We start from the raw sequence: 13386 nt of genomic DNA on the forward strand, positions 1-13386 counted from the left end.
CCATGGTGAAAGTAGTGCTTTTGAACACAAAAACACGCGGACAAACCTTCTGTGCCAAACCTTGCAACTAGAGCCATGTCCTCTTCCTCTGTGCCATGCTTGCTCAGCCACCAGATCTCAGACCCCATGCTCACTACTTTATTCCAAAATAAACCAAGGCGTTGCCCAGAGCCGAGGCTCCCTGAGTGCACAGCACAGTACTGTGACATGGAGCAGCAGGAAACCAGGAGCTAAGTCACTACAGGTCAGTGATCACTGAGAGAGCGAGCAGCAAAGGAGTTTATTTGGAAACCCAGCATCTCAGAACAGTTGATTTTCCTCACTCTTCCAGCTCTTCACCTTACCAGACAGACACACCAGTACAGCCTTACCTGTTCCACCAAGATTTGGAAGCTAAAGCCTCCTGAATGTATTGCCCAGGTGAATGGGATTAGTGGGACTTGCTCCCCGGGTACTTCTACAGCACAGGTAATACATAAGAACAGACATAAAACTCAGTCCGAATACCACATCAAACTGCTCCACAAGTGCTGTGGGAAACAGGCCATCTAATACAGAGACAAGAAAGCAACCCAGGTTGTCCTTGTCCAGGGATTCCGTGCTCTGCCCTTTGCTCGGGCTCAGCCAACTAGAGCCAGAGCCTCACTCGGGACACAAAGATCCCAGACCACAAGACATAAAAACATTTCTGTGCACTGATTGCCTCCTCACAATAACCTCATTATCACAGCTGTCAGTCACTGGGACAAGCCGGCCACTAGCATGGGAACTACTGATAAGAGGTGCTCGCCCTCGAATGCTTCTGCTGTCTGCAACAAGGCAGGTCCTGGCAGCACTGCGCTCTGCCTCTGCCAGCACACGGATGGGGCACAGAGAGCTTCCCTCAGCCTGGTGTCCAAACTGCCACTTGCATGGTGCTGAGGACGTTCACACCATCATCTAGATTTGTGTCCCACAACTGTGGTATCTTGTGATCAGACTGAAAAACCTAAAGACTGTTTCCCTTACAGATCTTCCAGTGCATAATTGTATCTCCTCGCTAGCCCCCTGCAAAGCAGCAATCCAGGAGCTGTGAGTTACCAATCACTCACTGCATATGCGACCTCTACTTCATGCCCCCCACTCCACATAACGTGGGGCTGTGCTCCTAACATGGTGATGTACAGCCTGATTTGTTGCTCATATTTGTTGCTCAGACAGTGCTGTAGCAGAGAGAATTTGGTCCCGAGTTACTGAGCTGGACTGTGAAGCGATTTTAAGAAAATCCAGAGAAACTCTGTCACCATTTAAAATCAGCTGGAACACCTCTTCCAAGGCAGAGGTGTTTAAATCTTACAGAGGACACTGAACACCCAATGCCTGAATCAGAAACTGTAACAGATGGACTCAGAGGGCTTTTTTTAATTACGGCTATTAATAAGTGCGAATGCTCACAATGACAAATGCCATTTATTTTTAGTTTCTGCTGGGAAATTAGCCTGGGCTTCTCCAGCCCTTTTGGTCAGACTGCCTGCTTTGGCACAGAAGCACCATGCCCTGCCTGACCACCTGCACGGTGTCTGTCCTACCGCCTTGTTTCACTCCTCTCCCAGCTCATGCGAATATTCTTCTAACCGGAACAGTCTAAAGAGCGCAGTTTAGTTAATCTGGAATTATTCACAGTGTAATTCAACTCTGAGTTGGATAGATTAACCCAAGAGTTGGTGAGATAGGGAAGTCTGGCTCCATAGCCACAAAGACATAATGAACAGAGATGTCTTTACTAAAATCATTTCTTCTGCAGTTATTTTTCAAAGTCAAAGTGGCAGCAGCAAGGAGGGAGGATGTGGCCACATGAATCCATCAACACCAAAGCGACCTCGCTGTGAATCCTAGCAGCAAGAAACACGAGGATTTTGAATCTGATTCTGGTGGCCATTTCACTAGCTTACAAATGCAGTCTTAAACATTCCCAAAAGATCACTGTGGTAAATACAAACTGTGATAACAACTGATGTAAAATGGGGCTATTGTTTGTACTTCACTGGAAGCAGTCAGGATTTCATCCTGCAGTTTGTGGTTTCTTCTGGGATCTTTGCAGTAGTTTTTGCATATATTACAAGTTTATTCCAACACAGGTTCTTTTTTGAGACTGAGAGCACCAGAAGGGACGTGGGGAGACCTGCGTTATTGCACTTGCATGTCACAAGGAACATAAACCAGGCTTCATTACTATTCATAGGACAATTTGCTTTGCTAATACATTGACATGGGATTCTCTCCAAGAAGCGGGTCTCAGCCAGAGAAACAACTAATTCTGTTACAGGCTGCATGGTGCATTTTGCTTGTTAAGGTTTTCTGGAGAGGTTTCGTTGGGTTTTCTTTGTTTTCAGGTAGGGCACTATGATTTACCAAGTCAGCCACCACTGGGGCTGTGCCGAAGCACCTTGCTAGGATGGATGCTGCACAGCACTAGAATTGTTTGCAACCAGGAAATACTGTCGTTGTGTGTTTGGTTTTGCTCCTTCCTTTTCCCCGGGCAATGGGCGCTATGGGGAGAGAGCATTTCACATGATTAATTTCCTGCTGTGGCAGAGAGGATGTGCTCCGTTCTTTAGCTGTGTTTTTGCTCACTGGTGCTCAGACAAATGACTGAGCTGTGGGCAGTGATCTGCAGCAGTGCAGCACTGCTCTGAGCAGAGTGCAACAGCTCTGCCAGGACTGGCTGTCTTTCCCTCCTGAGTGATAGCAGCATTTTATCATTAAATCATAATAACGTACATCACAGAACTCCTCAGCTGAAACTTATTTTTTATCTGCTGCTTCTAGGAAAAGCAATGATCCTTTGATATCCAAATACACTTCAGCAGATACAGGCAGCACCCTGCAATAAATCAGTGAGCGTTTCTACCAATTTCCAGGCTCAAACCTACTGACATCAATAACAGACCTTCCTTTGACTTAGGAGACATTTTGCGTCAGTCAGTCTGTTGTCTTTCATACAATCATAGAATGGCCTTGGTTGGAAGGGACCTTAAAGATCACTGAGTTCCAATGCCTGCCATGGGCCGGGATTCTGCCACAAACACCCATGCAAAGTGTCCCCCCAGTGCCAGCCCACCCCGCCTGCTGGGCAGCCCTGCCTTCTGCCTGCAGATGGAATCGGGACATCTGGCATTTGGTTACAGATATCCACTTCTTGCTTACAGTGACCAGCACCTCTTATGGAATTACTCCTGAGGGTCTAACTGAACTTGTTTGTAGGGAAAAATAACACCTTATGGCAACTCAACGAGATCTGCCAGCCTAGCAACAGCAAAATCGGGGACAACCAGGCTTCAGATTAGGCTTGTTTCATGCAACCTGCAGTACTCTGAGGTGTCAGCACACTGCTGGCCTCACTTGGCTGGGCTCACAGAAGGTGGGCACCGTGCCCCAGCCGTGGCTCCCATTGCCTGCTGGCAGCAGGACACCGAGCTCAGAGCCACAGCGCTGCCAGGGGAGCAGCCCAAGCTGCAGAAGGCTGCATGTGAGAGATGTCTTTTCTTGAAAATATCTCTATTAATAAAACAGTAGGGAATGTAGAAATGCAGAGTTAACTCAGAGTAAAAGGTTTCTTTTGGAGCTCCCTGAGGAGGCAGAAGCAGCTTGTTACGGGGCTAACATGTCTTTTACGGCCACAGCCACATGAATAAGAAATATTTCAGTGTGAGGAGCAGTTAAGAGAGGCACAAAGCAGGAAAGCCAGGCAAGCAGAACAAGTGGCTTTGAGTAACAAAACCTGCAGCCATTGGAAAACCTCCTGAAAGGTTTTGAGTCTGAAACAATCCATGACCTAATTAGGTGGCACCGTTACTAGAGAATACAGGAAGGAACAGAAAGGAAGGATGAGGAGATGAAGAGGAGACACAGAGAGGCCCAAACACACACCTGGCAGCCCAGGCAAGGGCTGCCCAAGGTGATGCTCAGTGAACGAACACAAGTGCACTCAGCAGGGCACAGACAAGGAGAGTCTTGCCCCATTGCCCCATGCTTGTGCACAGCCTCCTCCATTACTAAAATATAACATTTTCCTCTAAGTGGGAGAAGTGGGTTGGGAAACCTAACTAGCCTTTGGGGAACAAGTATGGCAGCAAACTAGGGCAAAATACTGTAAGGATGTCATCTGCATCTTACAGCTGGGAGAATGGCCAGCCCAGCCCTCTGCTGTGCCTGCAAGCCCTGCAGTGAGCACATACTCCTACAAGCATGCTTCTATTGAAGATGTGCTGCAGTCTGTGCACGTCTCTGCCAAGAAATGTTTCAGCCAGGAGTGCGTGCATACCTGCAGTGCGAGCTGCCTGAGCCAACGGCATGCAGAAAGGCCCATGCACCAATCACAAGCACAGCATGGCACTACTGAAGGCTGGGCACTCTCTTTGAAAGTGGCAGCTACAGCGCACAGGAAAACCAGCTTTTTCCCTGATGTCATACAAATGCAGGCGGCTCAATCAACAGTACAACCACACAAGTCATCTTTCTTCTGGGTTGAGGTAACCTCTGTAGGGCTGGTGTTTCTGCAGTCACTTTACCCACATTAAATGCAAGCACAAATGCTTCAGAAAGCAGAAAAGTTCAGGGGGAATAGAGTGCACTGCTTGTTTGAGTTCTGCACGAGAAATTAGGAAGTACAGCCTAGCTCAGCTAAGATCTCATGTTTGAAACAACACCTCTGTACTACGGTTTCTGTCCTGGGTGCAAAAGGGGCTCAGCGCCCACCACAGTGTCGGGCTGCCCTGTTGCATCAGCAGTGCAGGAAGGGATGTGCAGAGCCCATCAAAGGCAGGGATGGCTCTGGGAGGCTGCCCCAGCCCTCTCCTACAGGCAGCTCTGCTGTAGGCAGCACACACACACAATGAAAAGAAAAAGCTGACAAAGGGAGAAGGGTTGGGCTCAGCTTTCCCACTCTGCAAGATCTGCTAAGACTCATCTCCTTCAATCTCCCCCCTTCCCATTAATGGCTAGTTGGAGCAGTTTCACGCTGACTGAAAGCAGAATTCTGTGTATTTTAGCTTTGTCTTTTAGCATGATTTACTGCCCTGATCTACAACTTCCTTAACAAAAAAAAAAAACCTCTGGGGAAGACAATTAATCATTTCTTAAAGCTATACTTACTGAGAAGGGCTGTGGAAATCTCCGTAGGATACCGCAGGGTCTCCAGTCTGTGAGCAATAGCCGCGTTTCTCCCTTGCCTTAGCTCAAAGGGACATGAAGCCAGAGCTGGAACTGCACTGTGCCGTGCCGATGAGGCTCTCACAGTGCATCGTTGCCAAGAAACCCGGGGCAGACTGCAAAGCCTGTGCTCTTGCCGGGCTCAGGCATTCCTCCTGGAGCTTTCAGCCAGCGCGGCAGGCACAGCAGGGCTGGGAGCAGCACTGCTCCCCTTGGTGCAGGTACAGCTCAGCTTCCACACTGAGTGCTTCCAGTTTGAAATACTGCTTGTGTAGCAAATCATTTTCTATCTGGAACTGGAAGTAGCTACTTTTGTCTTACTTTTGAAGCAAAACAAACGCGGTTCCTCCCACCCTGCTCTTAGCCAGACAAAGCAGATCACAGAAGCAATGGCAGGACTGAAGTGTGTCTTCAGCTTTGCTGCCCAAGTCTTCAGTAGAATCAGTTATTTCTGAACAACTCAAAGAATCTGTCATGCCAAAATTTCATGACCTGCAGTTGAACAATTCCTGCCATCTGGAAATACAGAGAATTCACACAACCTGCTGCTGCATGCGATGCAGCAATGCATGTGAATCGCCTTTTGCATTATGGGAACAGATCCTGGGCAGTCAGGTCATGCAGTTCCACATAAATCCCCAGACCCTATCCAAAAGATCTCACAGTCCAAACCCTCTCTGTGGAGAGCAAGAAATAAACAGAAGAAAGAAGGTCACCAGCCTAAAACACAGCCAAAGCCAAACCTCCACTCTGAAAACATATCATCCTGCACATCTCAAACCAGTCACACAGGTGACATCTCAGGCTCCTACTCATTTGAACTTATTGTTTTCTTCAGAAAGCTTTTACTGTGGCAATGGTTATTTCATATCTTAGTGGTGTAACACACAGCTCATGGCATCCTGCACCAAACCAGAAGAAATGGGCTGGCATCTAAGGATCCCCTTTTCCATTGCTCATATGTTACAGCTGACACTGAATACACTCCAGCTTTCTCACTAAACACTTATCTTAGTCTCTGCAGGTAAATTGATAAGAATAAAAATAATTACATTCTGGAATTCAGATTGATTTAACAAATGTTTTATATATATATAAAAAACACATTTTTTTTCCCCTGTGAATCACACTTTGGTAATGACTTCTCATCTCAAATTAGGGTAGACAGTGTTTTTCAATATCTTTCGATTTAAAAACGTTCCCTGCCCTTTTCTCTTAGTTAATCATAAACCAGCTGAAGTTTATCTTCAGACTGAAACAACATGAGTTCCCATCACAGTGTGTATCCCTTAAGATGCCTACATTTGGGCATCCTCATTCATGACAGAGGTGTACCATCAGACCGCCATGGTCACTCCTGCAGCAGCTTCACCTAGAGCTGCTGCAAATGACATGACATGAACAATAACTGAACCCTGTTTAGCTCTGGAACTTCTAACATTCAGATCTGCGCACCAGGGGAAATGCGCAGACCCTTAATTTTGTTGATGAGTGCTTCCCAAAGTGGGAGAAGTCGAACAGTTCAAAGATTTGTGTTTTCAGCAGGGATATACTTTAATCTTCTTTCCTCCCAGAGTTACCATCCTGTGCCTGTAAGTAATTTAAAACGAACTCCTCATACAAATCCATGTGTGCATCATGTGTAATGTGGCTAAAGTACGACTTAAATGCACTTTCCCAGCAGGGCTTCTGTTCCTGATTTCAAACAGCAGTGATGTAAAGGAAGGTGGCAAGCAGAAGGAGGGAATCCTGGCTTCCCTCTTGCAGGGTTTTCTTGCAGGAACTTTTTGCAAGTTATTCTCCAGATGATTTGCATTTACCCTTACAGACTATTTTTAGCTGCTTTTCTTTCAGCACATATTCTTGGAGAGCCTCTGCTATTTATGTGGTCTCTGCTTCCCTGCAGAGCAGCTCCATGCAGCTGGGTGCTGAGGCCTTGCATGCCTTTCCTGCTGTGCACAGTGCACAAGGAAGCCCATCTCAGCCTCCTGAGGTCACAAGCAGCAGCCTTTGTCACCATGAAGATAGGCAGTGGAAAGAAAACAAGCCAGGGGATAGCAAACATACTCCATGTCCTTAGAGTGTTTGCAGGGCCATTTGGGATGGGCGAAGGTCTGATGGTCTGGACACATCTCAATAGATAACGTGAAGCTGATGGTGCAGACAGGCTGTAAATACATCCAAGGCAGCGGGGTGCAGCTGAGAGCTGAAAAGCATGAGAAAATCGCTGCAATTCTGGTAAATCTGACCCCAGGTTGTGACGTTAGGGTCACACAGTTTTCCCAGCTTCAAAAAATGGGAGGAATTAACTTGACATTGTGTCCATGGGCAGCATCAAGGCAGGCGTATGTACCCTGGCACTGAGGATTAGTTGTACAGCTTTGACACAGACCCTGTGGGACATGGTCAACAACAGCCCCAAACACCTACATAACATTACCAGCCCCACAAGCAGCAGAGAGCTTTGTGTCAGGCTACACTGCTTTCTTTCACATATGGGAATAGTGTCACTGTAAATATAAATAATAAAGCCACAGAAATTAGGGCCTGTCTTGCTTTAACTATACCCACACAAAAGCCTATTGTTGTGAACCATAAGAGTTTAGTGTTGAGGTACCTGCCTGTCTTCCAGAATTTTCTAACAGATCTAAATTTGTAGACTGGGACTCATACACACATACAGTGCATGCACACAGCACAGACATTGGGATACTTAACTAAAACAGAAGCAGATTAGCTAGCAAAAGAGTGAAAGCACACTTAAGGTACAAATAATAAGTAAGCATTGAAGAAAAACTGCAGTTTTTATCTGTGCAGTCTTCCCTGGCTTACACATAAATCTCCCCTTACCAAGGAGAGATTCAGCATGCTCCAGTATGTATCACTGCCTTTTAAGATTCCACAAGTATGGCCCAAGCTTGTTGGCTCATAATGTGCTAGGTTAGTAAGAGCTCCTAGGGAGCCAACATATGGGTGTACTTAGGAACACATTAACAGCTCTAGTAGAGCAACTACGTCCATTACACTGAGCAGTGGAGCTGTACTCTTTTCCTGTTGCCAATCCTGCAATAATTAGGGCTGCGGTGTGGTTCAGCAGCCTAAAAGAACTGGCAGACCAAATTAATCCCACGAGTGATTCAAGGAAGACAGGAGTTACACCAAGAGTCATGGCCCACCGTGTTTCTTTCCTTGAAGCTCTCCTTTGGAAATATTAGCTACTTGGAGGCTGAATTCTGGGCTACTGAATGGCAATTAGACAGCTACAGGGGAAATAATTACCTGATTACAAGATGATTCATTAGTATTCTGTCAAGATTATCCTGGCATCTAGGGAATACACTGCATTTCTTCTTCGTTCCTTCCAAGATGATGACAGCAGCATAAAGCACTTCTGTCCCAAATCCCCACAGAAAGGAATAGCAAAAGAGCACAGGCAGCAGTGCTCAGTACCCAGGGGTCTAATGAAGGCAGAAAAATGCAGGGCAGACTGACACAGCCCAGTCCTGTGAGGACATGTCAAAACCAGACAAGGAAACAGCTTCACAAACAGCAAGAACCAAGTGAGATCCTACCCACACTATCCTCAAATACACCAAATGAACCACTCAACCACGAACTCACAGTCCTACATGGGGAGAGAAACAGTTTCTGGCAGCCCATGCATTGCAGCATAAGCATGCACTTTGTGACCATCAGCTCCACGTCAAGCATTGCAATAAGGCATAGAAGCCTGACTGGAGGATAACAGCACATGTACCTCTGGCTCCTTAGACACCAGCAAAAAGCAGGAAGGCTGATACGGAGGGGAGAGGCAAGATGTACAGTGCTAGTTCCTAACAGCTTGCAGCCTGACCTCATTAGTTGAACAGGACGGTTTGTACAAAGGTGTAGCAAATTTGTAATGGCTCTCTTGATTGCTTTTATAAAGTAGAAGTAGATTTGAGACCTACAAATCTTTCTAGGCTTCACAAATAAGTGTAGGTGAGCAAGAAAGGAATCAGCCTTCAGCAGCATCAGAACTCTGCTCTTCTCCTTGGTCAAGGCACAGCATCCTGCTTTGCACTTTGCCTTTCGTTCAGGCAGGCTCTGCAGAGCTAAGGAACAAAAAAAAGCTTTCTAGAAAGTTATCAGCCCATGAAATTTAGTATTCAGCTCCACCTACGTGCATAAGTGCACTGCTGAATTTTACATGTGCTCACATACAAAAGCTGGGCCAGCAGACAAGGCACCAGCTGAGACAAAGGCACAGGTCCCTGCGTGGTGACCGGTGTCTCCCATGACCTCAGTGGCATACAGTCACCTGGCTCCTCTGCAAAGCAGCCTCACTCTCCCACCTCTGACTTGGGCCTTAGCACTGCAGAGCTCAATTCGTGTTCAGCAAACTTGGGATGAATAACAATTTTCCAGCTCCCAGAGATGCCATGAGTTGAATTCATTAGAGCCCATGAAGCGCTTTGATAGTATAATAATAGAATAGGTATTGTAGATTCTATGCTAATTCCTTCATCTACATATCTGTGGCTGCCTCCTCCAGGAGTTTAACAGATATATGGCATGCAGAATAAACACCTCAGAAGTAACAAGCCTCTGTATAAGGTTTGCAGATCACCTGCACATCTTGCCACTGGTGAATGGTCACCCTAAAGCTGCCTCTCTGGGACTACTGAGAGCAGCCTCTCATGAGATGATGGAAAATCAGTGCACAGAGCCCACGAATTCCGCTGCTTTGCACGTGCTTTGCTCTTCTAAAAATCACCCACTGACAAAGACCATGCTGACCACATCTCCGGGATGGAGATGTGTGGCCTCTTGACTCTTTCCCTCCTTCTGCGTGGTGGAGTCATTAGGGCTCTTCTGCTGGGCCATGTCCTGTCAAATCCTTAATTCCAGATGAAGCAAAGTGCTCAGCTGCCCAACACCTTTGGAAGCAGCAGGAACTGACCCCTGTGCATGTTGGCACGCAGAGCCTCCAGCTGTCACCTCCCTGGGAACACAGCCTTGCAGCTCTGATGCTGAGCACCCCGCAATGAACTTTGCCTCTGTGCTACCCCTCTGCCAGACAGCTCCTGGTTAATGAGTCTGCGTGAGCCCAACTGGCTCTAGACAGTATTTTCAAATGTGACACTATGAAAGGAAAAAAAAGAAATAGGTCGAGGTGATTATGCAGAGTGACTAATGATTGCTGCATGCTAAGCTGATATGTGATGTCTGCCTATGTTTTCAAAGGTGCATAATAACATGTCCTTGTCTGACCTGTGGTTTTGCTGACACTTTTCCTGAGTTAATGTCGTCTCAAAAATGCCCATTAGGCTGGAAGCTTGAACACCCTCAGTGTATGATGCCAGCAGAGTGGAAGGGCTAGCAAACTTCACAGAACTCCTATGCTGAGGACATGTCTGTGGCTCTCAGGCACGAGGCATTAATGCAGACTGATCCTGGAGCTAGGGAGGAAGAGAAGAGGGGGCTGTTCTGCTTGGCATTCCTAGGCAGGAGAGCACTGCCAGCCTGCCTGCCATCCAAACAGCCAGAACAGGTATAATTGTGCTGAACCTGGACTTCCCTGGCCAACAAACAATGCAGCAAGCTGAGCTGCAAAAAACAGCCTTTCATTTATCTCACAGTTCTTTCAGGGACAAGAGTGTAAATACAATCCTCGAGAAATCTCCTTGACAGGTGCAGACATACCAGGAAAAGCATAACCTCTGGTTCAGCCTATCTGTGAGGAGGATCTGAACCACATTCTGCCTCAGGTGACAGAGGTAAGCCATCACATATGGGCTGCTGGGCCTGATATGGAGAGGGAATGACAGGGGCAGACCTGCTTAGAAGGCAGGACACCTTCTTCAATGTGCACCAGCAGTGCATTGCCATGGCAAGAGCAGTCTGTGAGCGAGCACCAGGGAGCAGCACACACAGGGCCCTGCAGTGCTGCTCCAGGCTCCCTGCCTCAGCCCCAAGGTGCTGCTCAGAAGTTGACAGTGATCAATTTTTGCCCCATTGTTAGATCTCTGCAATCACAGGCAGAGAATATTTTTGCACAAGCTCCTTGATTTACCTCAACTAACGTGACAGGAATACTTCTCCCACTTTTTTTTTTTTAACAATTGCTTTTTTTAAAAAATGAAAGCTTGCCTGAGCCAACAGCCTGATTGTTCCCTACATGTATTTGTCTCCCAACTGAAAAAATCTCGTCTGCTCATCCTCTATCTTTCATCCTAATTAAATAGTAATGTGAAGTAATCAGCAGCATTGTCAGTGGCTCTGGTGCTGCACAGACACTTTTGAATATACAGCATTAAAAGGAAACAAAGCCAGATCTTCCCCAGCAGCTGCAGCAGGACCAGCTTTGTAGGCAGAAACAGCCCTGCAACACAGGTGGAGCTGCACTGACCCAGGGAGAACCTCTTGGGCTGCAGGACAGCCATGATTCAAGTCCCAGCAGCTTGCAAAGCGAAGAGAGGTGGGAGATTTAAATTGGTTGGAGGAGCAATGTTGTCCTGGTGCTCTCCTATGGAAGGACTGACACCATGCTGTCATTAAAGCTGCCCTAGCTTCCTGTAGGTGCTTGTAAGCATCACACATGCAAAGACAAGAATGAACCCAGACTTTGTCAGTATGACTGGAGGGAATGGCGTCAAGCTGTGCCAGGGGAGGATCAGGTCAGAAATTAGGAAACAGTTCTTCAAAAGAGTGGTCAGGTGCTACAACAGGCTGCCCAGGGAGGTGGCTGAGTCCCTGTACCTGGAGGCATTCAAGAATCGTTCAGACATGGCACTGAGGGACATGGTACAGCGGGCAATGCTGGCGGATGGTTGGACCGCATGAGCTCGGAAATCTTTTCCAACCCTGGTGATTCTATGATTCTATGACTGTAGTGCTGGCAGAAGGCCTGGGCTGTGCACTGATGCAGGTGAGATAGGTCAGGCACGGACACCCTGCCTCCAACCCCACAGTTTCACATTTCTGCACAGATCTGTGACAGATTTCACCCCCACTATGAGAACCCTTCCTGTGCTGTACGCAGTGTGGCTTCCTTACCACTTCAGGACAGAGGAAACTACCTCTAGTTACCTTTCAGTTTCTGCTTCTGTAATCCAGTCAAATTAAAATACTGAAGAGCTCTTAAACGCTGATCCCTGCCCTCAGTGCTCGGTTCTCCCTTCTTATTAATTACACTTAATACAGAAGCATTCAGATGTTTTCAGAAAAAAGCTCCTGTTAGGCAGAGTTATCAGCAGGGGGGAAGCTCTGGGACCCCACGTCATCTGTGAAGCAGCTACAGATGGCAAATTACCATAGGAAATAGAAGTGCCTGTGGGTCCATGTGGTTCTTGTTACCACCAGCTCTTGGGGAAGTGGTGTGAGTGTGAAGGCAGCCCCAGACTGCTGGAGCTGGAGTCAAACCAAACATGAACATTTTGGTCTTGTAAGTATCGATAAGAAGAGTTTCTTCCCTTTCTTATGTCTTCATTCTAAAATGAAGAGGCCCTGTTCTCCTACAGGAGAGGCAACATCCCATATGAATGGCACTGTACAAATGCAATCCAGGAAAATCCTCTCTTCCTGTACAGGTTTTTGATCTGAAGAGATTATATGAGCTAGAGGAAATGTGTGCCACCCAGCAGCACAGCAAGTGATGCCCTTGCTCTAAGTCAGGAAACATCTGAGAATTTTGTTCTTGGGTAAAAAACAGCCATTTTTACTAATTGTAAAGAAAGTGACCCCGGACTTTCCCCAGCCCTAGGATTCGTTTCACAAAGCCCAAATCTGTGCTGCCAGTGCACACCTCCCTGCTTGGCAGGGCACGTCCTGTGGCACTCGAGTCCAAAGACTTTCCCCTTCAAATACTACAACAAAACATGGGACGTTTCCTGGTAGCAACATTTTGCTTTTGTGCAGTAATCTGCACAAGAAAAAAAAAAGAGAAATCTTACTCAGAATTTCTTTACAGGTGAGGAGATTTATCAGACAACAGGTGAGAGCTCTGAATTCACTGCACAACACTCCCTTTGATGGTGCCTCAGTAATATCTCACTGTTGGCTTTGTGATAAGAGAGCCAGAAAGGTTTCATGTGAAGTTTCTAAAGACTGCAGAAATACAACACAGCATTTCACTCTTTCACTTACTGACAGCTTCACAGATGAGAAACCTGTGGCAGCTCCCAGAGCTGGTGACTCAGAAAGGAACGGCTGTTA

General features: G+C 46.9%; 1 protein-coding gene across 3 annotated transcripts in view; it reads right to left on the minus strand.

Moving 5' to 3' along the window:
- RAB11FIP4 (RAB11 family interacting protein 4) overlaps positions 1-13386 on the minus strand; it is an 88409-nt gene that overhangs the window by 30981 nt on the left and 44042 nt on the right. Inside the window, exon 1 of one of the 3 annotated variants that reach the window (XM_048964919.1) lies at positions 5134-5372. The exons of the other annotated variants lie outside the window; for them this stretch is intronic. The gene's annotated coding sequence lies outside the window, so the exon portion shown is untranslated. Of the gene's footprint in view, positions 1-5133; positions 5373-13386 lie in introns of those variants that run through there. 3 annotated transcript variants of the gene reach the window in all.

This window comes from Lagopus muta, chromosome 18 (assembly GCF_023343835.1).
Source record: "Lagopus muta isolate bLagMut1 chromosome 18, bLagMut1 primary, whole genome shotgun sequence".
Lineage (NCBI taxonomy): Eukaryota > Metazoa > Chordata > Aves > Galliformes > Phasianidae > Lagopus > Lagopus muta.